The sequence below is a fragment of the Podarcis melisellensis genome, assembly GCF_964234715.1.
Source record: "Podarcis melisellensis genome assembly, chromosome: 1".
NCBI classification, from domain to species: domain Eukaryota; kingdom Metazoa; phylum Chordata; class Lepidosauria; order Squamata; family Lacertidae; genus Podarcis; species Podarcis melisellensis.
The window spans coordinates 59,482,532-59,497,979 of NC_138528.1; the positions used below are offsets into that span (position 1 = coordinate 59,482,532).

The 15,448-nt window shown below is 41.8% G+C and overlaps 1 protein-coding gene across 4 annotated transcripts in view; it reads left to right on the plus strand.

The window, feature by feature from the left end:
- Positions 1-15,448, plus strand: part of NELL1 (neural EGFL like 1) — a 379,806-nt gene that overhangs the window by 144,135 nt on the left and 220,223 nt on the right. The window lies entirely within an intron of this gene.

Below are 15,448 nucleotides of genomic sequence, written 5' to 3' on the forward strand. Positions count from 1 at the left end.
TTGTTTCACAGGAATTGAAATAGAAGTCGTGTTTCATACTGCTTCTTTTGAGATCCAAGGTTTCCTGTCTCTTCAGCTGATCTGAAAGTAATTGTATCCTAGTTCAGAATGTGCTGAATCAATAATAATACTAATAGCAATGATAATAAGCAGTCTTGTGCGCCTCCATCTATCCACCCATCCTCTTTCTCCTCCCCATTAACCACCCCAGATCTTCTATACTGCAGCAATGGTATTGCCCTTTAAGAAGCCTTGCACTTTTAATAAACTTCAAGGCTACCCTCCTCACACGTTGCATTTGCACAGAGGCAGGTGATGGGGAGCGATCATACCAGATGTCTTTTTCTTCAGGTCCCCTCCCTTCTCCAAACCTGTTTTCTGTCTCCTGGGTTCACTATTTTGTATTTCTAAACGCACACGCTTCTTACACACACATACACACATGGGAAAGGGGGGGGGTTCCTGAGAACCAAGAGTGCCTGCTGTGACTCGCCAGCTGAATTACACTGAAGATAGGCTGAACATCTGCTTTCTTAAAAGAATGGTTGGACCTTGGAGGAAGGGCTAGAGCCCTTGAGAAAACATTCTGTTGGCCTGATTCAGCATGGTGGCTAGGGGTTCAAAACTACTGCATTAGAGGGCTGCTAGTCTCAAACACAAACTTTTTATAATTACGTAGTGAGGAAGGTAGGACACTGTGTCAGAGTCTTCCATCTTTCTGTTGGATCGACGGCAATCAGTCTTCTGTACCTGAAGCTGATATGTTCTATTGGCCCTGTTTCATTTTCAAGCTGATAGGCACTGGACTACAGTGGTACCTCGGTTTAAGTACTTAATTCGTTCCGGAGGTCCGTTCTTAACCTGAAACTGTTCTTAACCTGAAGACCACTTTGGCTAATGGGGCCTCCTGCTGCTGCTGCGCCGCCAGCAGCAATTTCTGTTCTCATCCTGAAGCAAAGTTCTTAACCCGAGGTACTATTTCTGGGTTAGTGGAGTCCGTAACCTGAAGCATATGTAACCTGAAGTGTATGTAACCCAAGGTACCACTGTATTTGGGTTTGCTAATAGACGGAACCGTACTTTAAGCAGAGTGCTCATATTTATTTATTAATTCATTAACTAAGGTTATATAGCTACCCCATAACGGAACTTCTCTGAGTGGTTCAGAAAAACAAACAAGTTCACATCAAAAATATTTTTGGATAGCTGCCTTTTCCCAGAGGTTTTAATTAAAAATAAGGCAGAAAAAATGTTTAGTCCTTCATGTTCACAGTGAACTATCAACCTTTTACACAGATAGGATTCTAGCATGGTTCAGAATTATCCACTGGAAAATATTTCAGTAGGTTCTCTCTCAGGCTGCAGAAAGCACTTTCTATCGAGGCACTGATGTTTCTGAGTTGTGGACATGCTGACCACAGGTCATCTTTTAGGCCCATGCAAACCATGCCATTCGTTACACTGATATTTCATAAAAATGTAATTGGAATAGTAGGGGTGTTTACATGGGATAATCATTGGGTTTGGGACAGGTTAAGTACCTTTCCCATACACAAGTGATCCTTTCTTGCAAGTGCCCCACCACAGAAACACCCTAATTTAGCAAACATAGAATTGGGATTACATGTTTGCAAACATTCATTTTCAGACTTCCGGGATAGCGCGATCCGGTAATGGCGGATTCCCTCCGAGCTCCGGAGGGAATCGGCTCCGCAGAGGACGGGTCTTGCCGTGCCGGCGACACGGGGACCCTCAAAAACCGCAGGCGCTGAAGCCTGCGGACTTGGTGACTCGGTGGGCACCTTAAATGCCCTCCCCGACCCGCGAAGAGCCTTTTTAAAGGCTGCGGAGTGGACTGGGGTGCGGCGCGGTGCTGAGAGTCCATCGCTACCTCGGCGGAGCGAAGCCGCGAGCCATGGCCGGAGAGCGCTGTCTTCCTTCCTGAAATTTGGACTGAAACAAAGAACCCGTGAGTAAAATGAAAATTCGACACTAAAATTTTACCTTTGATTGGAGTACGACCGGGGGATGTGCTAAAAGGAAGTCCACACTCCCCCCCCCCCCACAAAAAGATTCAAGCAAGGAGAGGAGCACTAAGGGGGAAAGACTTTTGTGTTTAGAAAAACAACTTGCACGAAATGGATTAAAAGTTATTGTGCTGGAGAGGAAAGAGGAATATTAGAAGCTTTTGTGTAATCCCCCCCCATTCTGGACCCGGGAGTGTCCTGCGTGTGAGCCTGAGAAAAAAAAAAGAGAAAGTTTGACAGCTGTCAAAAGAGCTGTTAAACGGACGATTAGAGGCTGGAACTGTGATATTTAGAAATTTCTCTTTGGATTAAAGGTGACATATTGTATCTGAACTGATTGGAAACAAAGTATTTTGAACAACAAAGTAACGAATTGCTGGAAAAGAACTATTAGACTGGCAATCCCCCTGGAGGGAACAAAGGATACTGCAATGGCTGCAGAAGGAAAATTATGGGCAGAGATAGAAAGGATGTTTTTTCTCGTGGGAACTTTACAAGAGCAGACTGCAGATATGAGCAAACAACTTGTGACCTTGAATCTGAAATTGAGCAACTCTGCTGACGATACAAAGTTGGAAAAAAACCTGGCAGCCGGAAAAGAAGAGACAGCTTTGGAAATGGGGGGAAAAGAAGAAGAAGAAGAAGGAGAGGATGTTCAGATGGAAAGCACCAACCAAAAGTCTGCAGCTTTAGGAAACAAAGGAACTGAAGAAGAGGACCAGTGGACCGTAAATCTGCAAAAGGAGAGAAGGACAAAGGAAGAAGCCCCTGGAATATCTGGAATACTGGAATACAAAAAAACAAATAAACATGATTGGGACTTCTTCCTCAAGTTCGAATACGGGAGACTGGCAGATCCATGGCAGCAATTGCTATTGACTGATTCGGCGGAAGGAAAGAACAAGCACGATTGGGACCTTTTCTTTAAGATTGAACATGGGAGATTGGCAGATCCTTGGCAGCAATTGCTACTGACTTTGGTGGAAGGAAAGAAGATGGAACTTGGGACACAACTCCTTCGAGAACTGAAGGCCAATAAGCAACAAAACAGATGGAGAAAGACTAACTGGGGCTTGAGAGCCTCGGATGTGAGAAATCCGGGCTGAAACTGTTCTTTTAGAATAGTGATATGGGAAGGGACAGAAACCGGGCCAGGGAGGGAGGGGGAGAGTAGAATAGTAAAAATTTATGATTTTTGTTCTTTTTAATTTTGATATGGATTGTTTAATAAAAAGGGAGGATTTCGTGGGAGAGAGGGTAGGACGACCTTAGAGAAAGGAGCTAATGTGTAAAAATAGGATAAGTAAACTGGAGCCCAACAAGAGATGTTAAATATTAAGAACAGAGGACAAAAATATAATAGAGAGAAGAGGAAATAACTTGCTGAATTAACTATTGAAATTGGAATGGGGGAAGGAGAGATGTGGGGAAGTCAAGGAAAGAGGGTAATGAACATTATATATGTTTTGTTTTGTGTTTTGTGTTTGTGTGTGTGTATGTCTATAAAATGTGAAAACTCAATAAAAAATATTTTTTAAAAAAATACATGTTTGCAAACATTCATTTTCAATACTGAAAGCCTTCACTTTTTATCAAACGTAGCTTACATATGAAACAAATACATATAAATACATACATATGAAATAAATGGTAGAATTTAAGAAATGGCATTCTACAGTAGAACAATGGTCTACTCAACTCCATTTATTTTTCCAGCAGTGGCATGTTGTTAAGTGGGAAACCTAAAGAATGAATGAGAGAAAAAGAGAGAGTAGTGAACTGCCACCTATTATCAATTTGTTGCAATAAGAAATTAATTACATACTGATCAGTGTACTCATCATCATGGATGGATATATTTATATTACACCTTTATTTTCCATTCTTCAGTTCACTTCCATTTTTGTGTCTGTCTGCATACTTTTTCCCTTTAAAAGTCTGCATGAAAATTCAACTTATTTCAGGCATTACGCAGTCACTGGGTTGGGCTCCGATTCCGTTCTGGTGACAAAGGCAGAGGCAAAAAGGAAGGTGGCTTTGATCAGTTTCTTGCTCCTGCCTCTACGAAGCAGTCATCTCGCTGTTCACTCCTGCATTTCCTACTCCTAACAATAAGTTCAACCCTTTCCGTCTTTCTTACTCTCCTTATAAATTCTGTTGCCTTATGGTAGCTCCCTTCCTCCTGGAAAGGCTGCTCCCACTAATGCATTAATATTTTTAACAAAACTAAACATTTTCTTTCTACTACTTTTCTTCCCCTCCTTGACTGATTTTCGGCAGGCAGGGATCCATATTCAGCCCCCACAAGGCTATTTCTTTCTTCCCGCCAAACGATTGCTGAAGTCTGCTGTCTTTTGGCCCCACACCCCTGACCTTTATATAGCAGCCCTCCTTTTAGGCACATGTATTGACCACTCTCTTCTGTCGTCTTGCTCTCCTCTCCATTGATGTCACTGGAACAGCAAAGCCTGGTATCGGTTGTGGCCACAGCCTCTGCTCTTCCACTCCTTCAAGCAAGGGTAAATGGAAAGGGGGAAATGTGGATCCTGCCTTAAAGGCTGCAGCACTGCAGCAAGAAGCCTGGTGCAAATAAATGCAGGCTAGAGGCACACACCTTTTGTGAGACCTGGTAAAACCCACCCCAGCTCTTCCCATACCCTAGCAAGAGGCCAGCTGGCTATTCACCCCAAGCAGAGCACAGGATGCCCTCTGGGTGGTGGGGGATTCAGACCGCCCTTCCTCCCAAATGGCAACCATACTTTTGCAGTCACATTTCCTCCAATAAATTCATTTTTAATTCATTTTATTTAAATATTCAAATTTTACAAGCAATTTCCCCCATTTATTTCTTCTATTTTATTTTTACTGATACATTCATGTTTGTACACACTTCAGTGCATGATTTTTGTATGCATCCCAACATGTGGAAAAGTTCAAATTTCACAGGTTAGCTGTGCAGGGGTATTTGTTCATTATGTGCAAGTTAGGTAGCTTTGCATGCGAAAAGAACACATTTATCCCCCATACATAATTCCCTGCCCCTGCTCTGTGTAGTTTGTAAAATAGCACAGGGGAAGGTTTAAACACCCAGTGCAGGTCCTATGCCTGCATTTCAGATTGCAAGGTTTTAAAACATACCAGATTATTCATAAAATGGAGGGTGGTATTTTTCAGGTATCCTTCAAATAACATGTTCATGACTATAAGCTTTTAATAATCATTTTGAAATGCTTGTTACCAGAGATTTAATTAAAACTCTTTTCCTCTCAGATTTCCCCTGGTTGTTTTGTTATATGCATGCATATCTATGTATCTGTTTCTATATCTGTTGTTCCCTATTCTCTCAAATTGGCTATCTCTAACCCATTTGGGAATCTAGCATGATTCCGACTCAGCCACTTAGAATAATTTCACTATGTTCCCATCCTCTTCAAGTTGTAGAAAGCACATTTTCTTTTCTATCCAGACATGTTATCTGTGTCTTGAACAGGCATCAGTCCTCAGCTCTCCTTGAGTGTAGGTTGCTGACAGTGCTATTGCACATATCTCTGTCCAAGTGGTGTGCTTGCCTCTGATCTGCAGTCCATCCTCCGTGGATCACAGAGTTTCAGACTGTATCACGGATGCCTTTGAAGGCACCAGCAGCTTGGGTGGCTTCTGCTCTCCTTTCCTCTAATTACATATTCTCCCACTGCAGTAACTGCTGGATGCTGCATCCATGTCTCCTGAATCAATTGACTTGTAGACTACTGTAGGGTTCCCTACATAGTCTGTCTGCCCTAATTCTCTATTTGTCCCTAAGGGATACATCTCATGCTGCTTTTTTCATAACAATTGTCTGTTCCCCTCCCGATATTGCACAGTAGGATATCAGTAGTATCCAGACAGACAAATTATGAAAGATTCTTAGCCACATATGCATTGTTACTCAATATATTCTGGAGAAGTGTTCTGAAACTCAGGTTTTGGTATCCATGTCAGAACAAAATTACAATTTAATAAATGAATCAAAACTGCTGTACACCCTGCTATATTGTCTCCTAACTTGTTTAGACTTCTAAGAATGTAAATCGGGGAATTGTGTGCTGCAATGTGCATCATAGGAGCTGAATCCCGACTTTGTGTTTGCGGCCTCACTTGTGAGAATGGATTTTAATTTCAAAACTAGTTTTTCATTCTTCTCCAGTGGAAAAATCTTAAAAACAGAAATCCATCTGTGTTGCTGGTCATCACTGCATCTTGTATGAGCAAATTCCACAGTTTTAACTGCATTGTGTGAAGGAGGACTTTCTTTTGGCTGTCCTGAATTTCCAAGATGGTTCATTAGGTGCCTCAGAGTTTTACTGTAATAAGAGAGGGAGGGAAACATCTTTCTCCATACTGTGCATAATTTTATGCTCCTCTCCCCTCCTCTCCCCTCTCATTTTCTTTAAACTAAAAGGCCCCAAATGTTGTGGAGAGTCTTGGGCACAGTGGCCATGCTGTGACTGTCCCTTCAAGAAGGCTCCAGCCTTCTACACCACAGTCAAACCAACCAACATAGGAGTAGAGCAAGGAACAGCTACCACCAGCTAAGACTAATGAGGAGCTCTTGGAGTTCCTGAGGTTAAGCAGCCTAGAGACAGCAGTCAGAGGGAGTTGACTGATAGACAAGCAAAAGAAAAACAGCAACACGAAGAAGCTTGTAGCTCTGCTACAGCTATCTCTGTCTCCAGGAAGGGACATGGAGTCTTGGGAAAAGGCATCACCTGCCACCTTGTCCTTTGGGGAAGGGGGGAAGCAACTGGGGAATTACCCCACTAGCTGTGACCCTTGGGCTCAGAAGACTGCCAACCAGAAGGCAGCTGGACATATGTCTCCTCAGGTCTCAGAGCCTGCAGAAGGGTGCTGCTGGGAGCCTGCTCAGAAGTCCAACCCACCAGGATTGCTGGGACCACACTAAACAGAGAGCATTTACCGCAGCCATGTCAGTGGAGAACCACAGTAAAGTGCAAGTACAGGCAGAAGGCCTTGTTTTTGTGACCCTGTGTGTGGGGATTAGGACTGGAATTGCCTGGAGGAAAGGAGTGGAAACTTGTAACAAGGGCTAAAATGTCAATTAAGTCAAAATTATTGATTGCTTCTTGATTGTGGTGGCAGTTGCTACTCATAGTTGGCCCTGTTCCTCATGAAATGCATGGATCAAGGGACGGTCTGTGTGCCAGTTCCCCAGGAGGGTCTTACAGTTGTAACTTTTCCTCATAGGGAGTTTCTCCAACACCTTGATCACTTGGGTTGCCCTTTTCTGAACCTTTTCCAGCTCTACAACTTCCTTTTTTGGGGTTAGATGACCAGAACAGTATACAGTATTCCAAGTGCAGTCATGCCACATGACTGTATAACAACATGATGATGTTGGCAGTTTTATATTCAACCCCTTTCCTAATGATCCTTCGCATGGTATTTACCCATTTCACATCTGAGCTGATATCTTCATTGAGCCATGATCCCAAGGTTCTGTTCCTGGTTGGTCACCAACAATTCAGGCCTCTTGAACTTATATGTGAAACACTCTCTCTCTCTCTCTCTCTCTCTCTATATATATATATATATATATACATATATATTTGCCCCATAGTGTACCATTCTACACTTACTTACATTGAATCAACTCTGCTATTTTACTGCTGATTTGCCAATCCCTTTTTGATCTAACCAAAGTTTTAAAGTTTCTAGAGTTTCTGAAGCTTCCCGATGAATTTTTGACTAAGCCTTGTTCCTGAAGTCTGCCAGTGTTATCATTTTTCATTCTCATTTCAGCTCTTCCATGTCTTAATAGATGAGAAAGACAAGAAGTAAATAAAAGTAGATATTACAGAGACTTTTTTCTTTTATTGACCTTTAGTTCTTAATAGGGAGGCTGGCCCTCTTAGCACTCTGCAGAGGGTACTGCTTCAGTTGCAGTGATTTCCAACCTTTTATCTATATTTGATAGAAAAGAGACATAGGACTTAAATTAGAGGATTAATTGGAAACCTCTTAGGTGCACTTGGTTTCTGGATGACTGGATCGGAGTCCTTGTTTTGAAAGGTCAATTACTTATTCAGTTATCTTTGGTGCTGTGCAGAGGTAAAAGCAACATTTCCTGTTTATTTACTTCTTAGCCCCCCTTTCATTAAATAGACTGCTGGATTATGAGCATAAAATCATATTCAATAGCTTGTCTGTTAATCTTTGGTAAAAACATCTAATTGACATTTAGAAAAATAATCACAGTCAAGTAATATAGAATTAATAGTGTTTTGTACTATTTTTGTTCCTAAACAGTCCTGCTTCATTCTGCTAAATTGCACATTTAATTGGTAATGATTTTGATTATATTCTGTTCTTGGGAAATGAGTGACTGAGAAAAAAATGGTTGGCATTAACTAAGATCTTTTCACCTCTTGATTAATCATTTCAAACTGACTGAAAAATATGTTCCTTTGGTTATAGCTCCGAATGAGCATGTAAAAGAATTAAGTGCTCTTAGCCGAGTATTCTGTTGACAATGAAATACTACCTTTCTCTATCTTTTAGCCCTAATTGACAGTCAACTTATGAAAGGGCCAATAAATGAGTTATCTACGGCATCACACTCCTTTTCTTACCACTGAGGTGGCCCAATGGTGATCATTTTGAAATGGCCCTTAATAAAAAGCAGATGGGGAACTGCAACAAATGGAGTGCTACTCATCCATCCATCCCAATCCATCCTACCAGTTTTCCTCACTACCCAACTCTGTCGGCATCCTGTGCCCAATGAAGATGCCCAGTCTCATTCAAACGTTTACCCCCACCCATTTTAGCTTTGCCCCCCATTTTGGATTTTTTTCTGGTTGGTTGGGGTGGGCATGCTTGTAAATTTTCATTAAAGAGCATTTTATAATTCTCAAAGCCAGGCAAATACGACTTATGTATCAATCAAAAAATAGAGTTTTAGACTCTCTGGGCAGGATTAACCTAACAAGCCCCATCAGCAGAAGTCCAGCAAAAGGACTTCTGCTTACATAAGGGGGTTTTCCTCCTTTCCTCCTGCTTGCACCCCCCAAAATTGTATCGTGGAGGGGGAGGGTTACAAGAACCCCAGAACACTGCACAGGAGGAGAGGAGCTGAAATGCTTGTGCAGACAGAACAATTGAAAATGTATGACATTGAATATCACCCACTTTCTCCCAAATGCTATGCCAACACATTTTATAGCTTAAAACAGATAGTAACACCTAGGGTGGAAGAAATTCAGCACAGAAAGGGTACTGTGATGTCTAATTACTAAGGCAATAATGCAATCAATGGGAAGTAAATCAAATACAGTTTGGAATACTATTAAAATGCCTATTTACATTTTAGTTTAAAGAGAACTTCAGTAATTACATTTCAAGTGGGAATGTTTTAACCGTCACTTGTACCCAAAATGGCTTGTGTTACCACTCAATTAAAAAATAGAGCAATGTTTAAAGTATTTGATCAACTTAGTTGATAACCGTGTATTGTGGTTCGAGGGCCCGACCCCCGCGAAGTGAAATGAAGACACAAGGACACGTGATATAAGGTTAATGGGCTAGAAAAGGCCACAACTTTATTGATTACAGCAATGAAAAGGTATTGGCTTAGGCATTGGATCGAAACAAGTGGGTTTATTCACCAGGGGTTCATCACCTGTTGATGCTAATCCAACTATAGGCTCACCCCTGCTGTCACCGCGGGTCATGCCATAGCCCTCCCGCCAAGCAGGCATCGGACAGAATACACGACCGCCAGATTCCTTTAACGGAATACCCCTAAAAATTGAAGGCATAGGCGATGGCCACACCTAGCACTTCGACACACCACACCACATTATTCCAATGCCTAACCTACCCACCAATACCACAAAAGTTGTGACAATTGCTACGAGGTAGGCGAAAAAACCAAAAAGCCTATTGCCAAATGGAAAAACTCCTACCAGCCCCCCCGGGCAACCAGGGCGACCAACCTAAGGTCCATAGCAAGGCCAATGACCTAAGCCCTAACTAAAAGGGAGTGGAGGGTGGGTAACTCGTGACGGGACGACAATGAGGAATGAGGCCAGGGAAAGGCTGGCACTGCAGCAAAAGGCTGCTGAACACGCCCCCACCGCAGCACCTGGTTGGGTGGCCACCGGGGGGGCGTGAGTGCCAGCCAGGTGAGCTGGAGGCAGGGGGCAACGCCCCCTGCTGGGCAGTGCTCGGGCTCCCGCCCACAACCACTCCCCTCTCTTTCAGGGAGGAGAGTCTTTGTGATTTGTGCATTTAGTCAAATATGTCTTCAGATAAAGGGTGCTGAATGAGAAGACCGTAAAGGGAAGGAGCTATAGTGCAGTGTTTCCCAACCTTGGGCCTCCAGCTGTTTTTGAACTACAATTCCCATCATCCCTGACCACTGGTCTTGCTAGCTAGGGATGATGGGAGTTGTAGGCCAAAAACATCTGGAGGCCCAAGGTTGGGAAACACTGCTATAGTGAAATAGATAGTCTCTTATTAATTAATTAATTTAATTAATTAATTAATTATGCTTCCACAGTTTACTTCCGCTTCCATTTTTGACACAGTGCTTTCATTGTTACCAGGACTATATCATTTTACAGTTCTAGAGGTAAAAGTAAATGTTCTATGGCATCACATAGCCATATTTGTATCAGTGATATATGATATATTTGTACATACAGTATTTGTAGTGGTGATATATGGACTTTTGGCTGGGTTTTCCCCATCTATTTTTATTTTAATGACCATCCTTCTACTTGTCCGTCTTCACTTCAAAAAATAAATTGGAGTTTTCTGTATCTAATTCACACTTTATTACATACTAAACCTCCTCCAAGAGTTCTCACCTACCACAGAATGTGTTTTATGAAAGTACATTCAAAATTCTGTCATTACCAAACTGTACAAAAAAAACCCTATTTGTTTGAATCTTCTTTGCATCTAGCATTAAAATCAATCTTTTGAACATTGACATAAAATCCTACCCAAAAGCACATAAAAAGAAAAGATTCTCAAAAAGAGATTGCTAGGTATATAATGGAGCAAACAGAATGTATATGCCAAGTAGATCACATACAAGCTCTTATCACATGCAAAGCATGGGACATATGGATAATAATGGTAAAACTGTTCCTAAATTGTGTTTCTGGCTGGGTCCTAGAAGAGAAGATGCCCAAAGGCGTGATCTAGGGTGAGACCCTGAATGGGAGGAAGTTTGCTTTTTAGATGTGCCCCCTGAGTGGGAAGCCGGGGAAAGCATAGTTACAGCCAAGTGGGATGCATACCCTGTTTGTTATTAGTCCTTAGATTGCAATCTTTAGGATGCTGTCAGGATGTGTTTGAGTGGGCATGTGGCAGGGAGTTACCTAGTTGTCTTCTCAACATAGCCAAGCATGTATTTTTTAATAACGCAGAGGAGCTCTTGAGTTTCGGTGTCATTTTCTCCTCTTCTATTACAGAGCATTATTGCCAGGCTTGGTGTGGTGTTATCACTTGAAGACTTTACACTTACTATGGAGAATAGTAAGCTTACATCAGCAGAGGATGGAAGGGATTTTTGACTTCCTAATGTTGCCTCCTTGTTGTTCTCTTACCCCTGCATGATAAAAGAAGTTGGGGGAGGAAACAAGAGTGAGGAACACAACAATCAAAAGGTTTTAGAGGTGATGGGAAGGCCTAGTGTTGAATTTTAGCTGTGATTTTGAAAGCAGATTGGATTTAGGAGTTGATGTGGTCTGAGAACTTGATAGGAAGGAACTAACTGGTGAGTCTATGAAGGAACTTTTGGCCCTTCAATGTATTCCCCCTCCCCACAATTTTGGCAGGGAGGAAGCATAATCCTGACTATACCAAGTTTATCTGACTTTATTTTATTCAATTAATTAATTTGTATATGCTGTCAGGAGATTGTTGCTGCTGTGGTTTTTTTACAAGGCACAATTACACATCTGGAAGTGGAGGAACTATGTTAGGCCAAAAAGGAAAAAAAGCACCTTTTTTTTAAAGCAGCAAATGTCAAACAAATTAATGGTACTTTGTGTCAAAGAAATAAATTATGCAGTCTCCAAAGCTGGTAGGAAAATAATAACATTTATGCCTGTACTTGCCTGTGGATGGATTTGTGTTATCAAAACCTGCCTATGTATTTACAAGAGAATTAGATGAAATTGCATATTGCAACTGTCAAGCCCTGGAACAGTTGAACTGGAATTATTTGTTGTCCCCTGGAGTTGCTTCAGTTATGCTGGTGTAATATCATGCTGAGAGTTATATGAAAATGAATTTTAATTTCTAATAAGGTAACCATATGTTTATGAGTTATGCTGTAATAAAGTGTCATAAATAATTATTGTTCCAAGCAAATTCAACCTTGCAGTCATCAGTTCTTATGTTTAACAGCTCACTTGTGAAACAGATTGCAACCATCATGGTATGATTTATCTTCTGAAAATACTCAGATTTGCAATAAAAATACACTTGAGCTATGCAGTCTTTCCCCTCTCATTCAGTAAATGTACCTGAGCTTTAGAATTTATGTGCTGCCATGGGTAGTTGGATGTCCTGAAGATCTACCATTACTTTGCATGTGTTAATAATTAGCATGTAGAAATTTATCTCTTGTTTGGTGCTAGGTGAATGAATATATTAATCTAGTCCCCATTAAAGTCAAGTGAAGCCTTGGCATTGACTTTCGTATTTTATGACCTAATTCTAACGCTATCTGTAGTAGGAAATAAATGTTGAGGATAGGTTATAACTGTGGTGCCAGTGCATCAGAATTTATGGTAATTGTGAGCATTGTGGACTATGGACAGAAACACTAGTATGGCGTCTAGAAGAGTATCTAGATTTGTTTGATTAACAAATCAGTTATCTCCCCATCTATTCCACAGAATAATCTGCTTTTTTAAAAACAGTTTCACTTTGTTTGTATTTAAAATAAATGTAGGAGAAATTGTTCATTTTGCAGCTAGACAGCTAAGAATCCTGTAGCAATTTAAAGAGCAGCAAATGTACTGTGGCACAAGCTTTCATTAGGTGGATGCTTCAGGAATTCAGGGGGTCCACATTCCAGAGAAAACTCATCTGACCAGCTCTCGAATCAAGTTGCAGATTGGAACAGGGTCATGCTCTGGAATCTGCAGACCTCTGAATTCTAAGATGTGTCCTGAGGACTGTCTTTAAAAAAGTGGAAAAAACAGTAGGCATGTTGTTTGATCTAAGGGACCCATGAACACACCTCTGTGGATTTTTTTAAAAAAAAGTTAGGATGGATTCTCCCACCTTTATGTAACCTTCATTTGCTTACAACCACATGAACCATCTCCAGCACCAAGGCTTCATGGTCAGATAAAGCCTTGCCTTTTCAGACCCACAGAATACTAGCTTTGGTGTCCAGGCTTGTGTCCAAGCCTCTTGACCCTCAGTGAGGGTTAATCTGCTGGGAAGTAGCATAGAATCAGTTGTTGATTCTACTTTGAATTAACTTAAATGGAATGCTCATTTTGATATTTTATTAAGACTCTCCTCCCTGGAAGAGAGGGGAGTGGTTGTGGGCGGGAGCCTGAGCTCCGCCCCTGGCCGGGGGCCTTAGCCCCCGCCCCTCCTCACCTGGCTGGCGCCCACGCCCACCAGAGGCAGCCAACCAGGTGTCTCCGGGGGGGGCGTGTTTAGCAGCTTAATGCTGCAGCTCCAGCTCCTCCGCCTCCTCAGTCGTCGTCGTCCCGCAGCGAGTCACCCACCCTCCACTCCCATTTAGCTCAGGGTCTAGGTTTTTGGGCCTTGCTATGGACCTTAGGTTGGTCGCCCCGGTTGTCTGGGGGGCCTGGTAGGAATTTTTCCATTTGGCATTAGGCTTTTTGGTTTTTTCGCCTACCTCGTAGCAATCGTCACAACTTTTGTGGTATTGGTGGGTAGGTTAGGCATTGGATTCATGTGTGTCAAGGGCTAGGTGTGGCCATCGCCTATGCTATCTATCGTGGGTTATTCCGTTAAAGGAATCTGGCGGTCGTGTATTCCGTCCGATGCCTGCTTGGCGGGAGGCCATGGCATGACCCTCGGTGACATCAGGGGTGAGCCTATAGTTGGATTAGCATCAACAGGCTCCACCTCCTATAGTCATCCAATGCCTAAGCCAATACCTTTTCACTGCTGTAATCAATAATGTTGTGGCCTTTTCTTGCCCATTAACCTTATATCACGTGTCCTTGTGTGTTTATTTCACATAGCGGGGGTCGGGCCCTCGATTCACAATATTAACTGGGAAAACAAGGAAATAGTTATCCAAGTGCTATGTCAGAGATAATGATGATTGTTATGATCCACTGGTTTTACTGGTTTTTGAGATTGTGAATAATACATTTTTGTATGGGGAGGGGTAGGTGTTCTGTTTGTTGTTGTTGTTGTTGTGTACTCTGCGAAAGTATGTAACAATGAAGAACAGGTAAGAAATATGTTAAATAAGTTTACACACATAGCAGAATAAAAGCAACGGTAGAAGACTAAACAAAAAGTGAGAAGGTGTAAGGTGGATAAAGAGTAATGTTTGTAATGGTGAAAAGTTAAAGCTGCAGGCCTGAATAGAATCACTGAGAGAAAGTGTATAGAGTGAAAGAGAATAATGATGTTTTCACACACAAAGCTCAAAGCACTTTTTGCTTCAGTGGGTTTATAACACCAATGTAAAATCAATACTAGCCAGAATGCTCATTTCCATTACAAATACCTGTTCTGCATTAACCATGATTAGACATTCACATAAATAAGGGAAGGAAGATTAAAAGGCAATTTAAACTTCATGTGTGAAAGTGCCCTAAGAGGAAGTCACAAAGGGACAATGTTATTGGAATAATATTCCTATTGGAATAATAGGACATGAACTAGGGAGTGATTCTTTTATTGGGACTGATATATTCAAATTTAGGACAGGAGGGTGTTAATAGTAGGGTGCGTGGGTGTATGGTGTGTGTGTGTGTTTGTATGACTAGAACCAAACTTGCTTAGCTTCAGACTTTGTGTGGCTTGATGTTTACCTTGGCTGAACAAAATGGTATAGGCCACACATGAAAGAGATTGGAGAAAAAGTGACAAAGGGCTTGTCCACACCAGAGTAAAGTGGACCCTATCCCAGAATTGTCACAGACCTTTTCCCCTTTAAATGTTTTTATTTATATATTCTGCCCACTTCGGACTTTCCAATGATTTAAAACTCCACATTTAAAGGAGGAAAGGTCAAGGACAATACAGTGGTACCTTGGGTTAAGTACTTAATTCATTCCGGAGGTCTGTACTTAACCTGGAACTGTTCTTAACCTGAAGCACCACTTTAGCTAAGGGGGCCTCCTGCTGCTGCCGTGCAGCCAGAGCCCAATTACTGTTCTTATCCTGAAGCAAAGTTC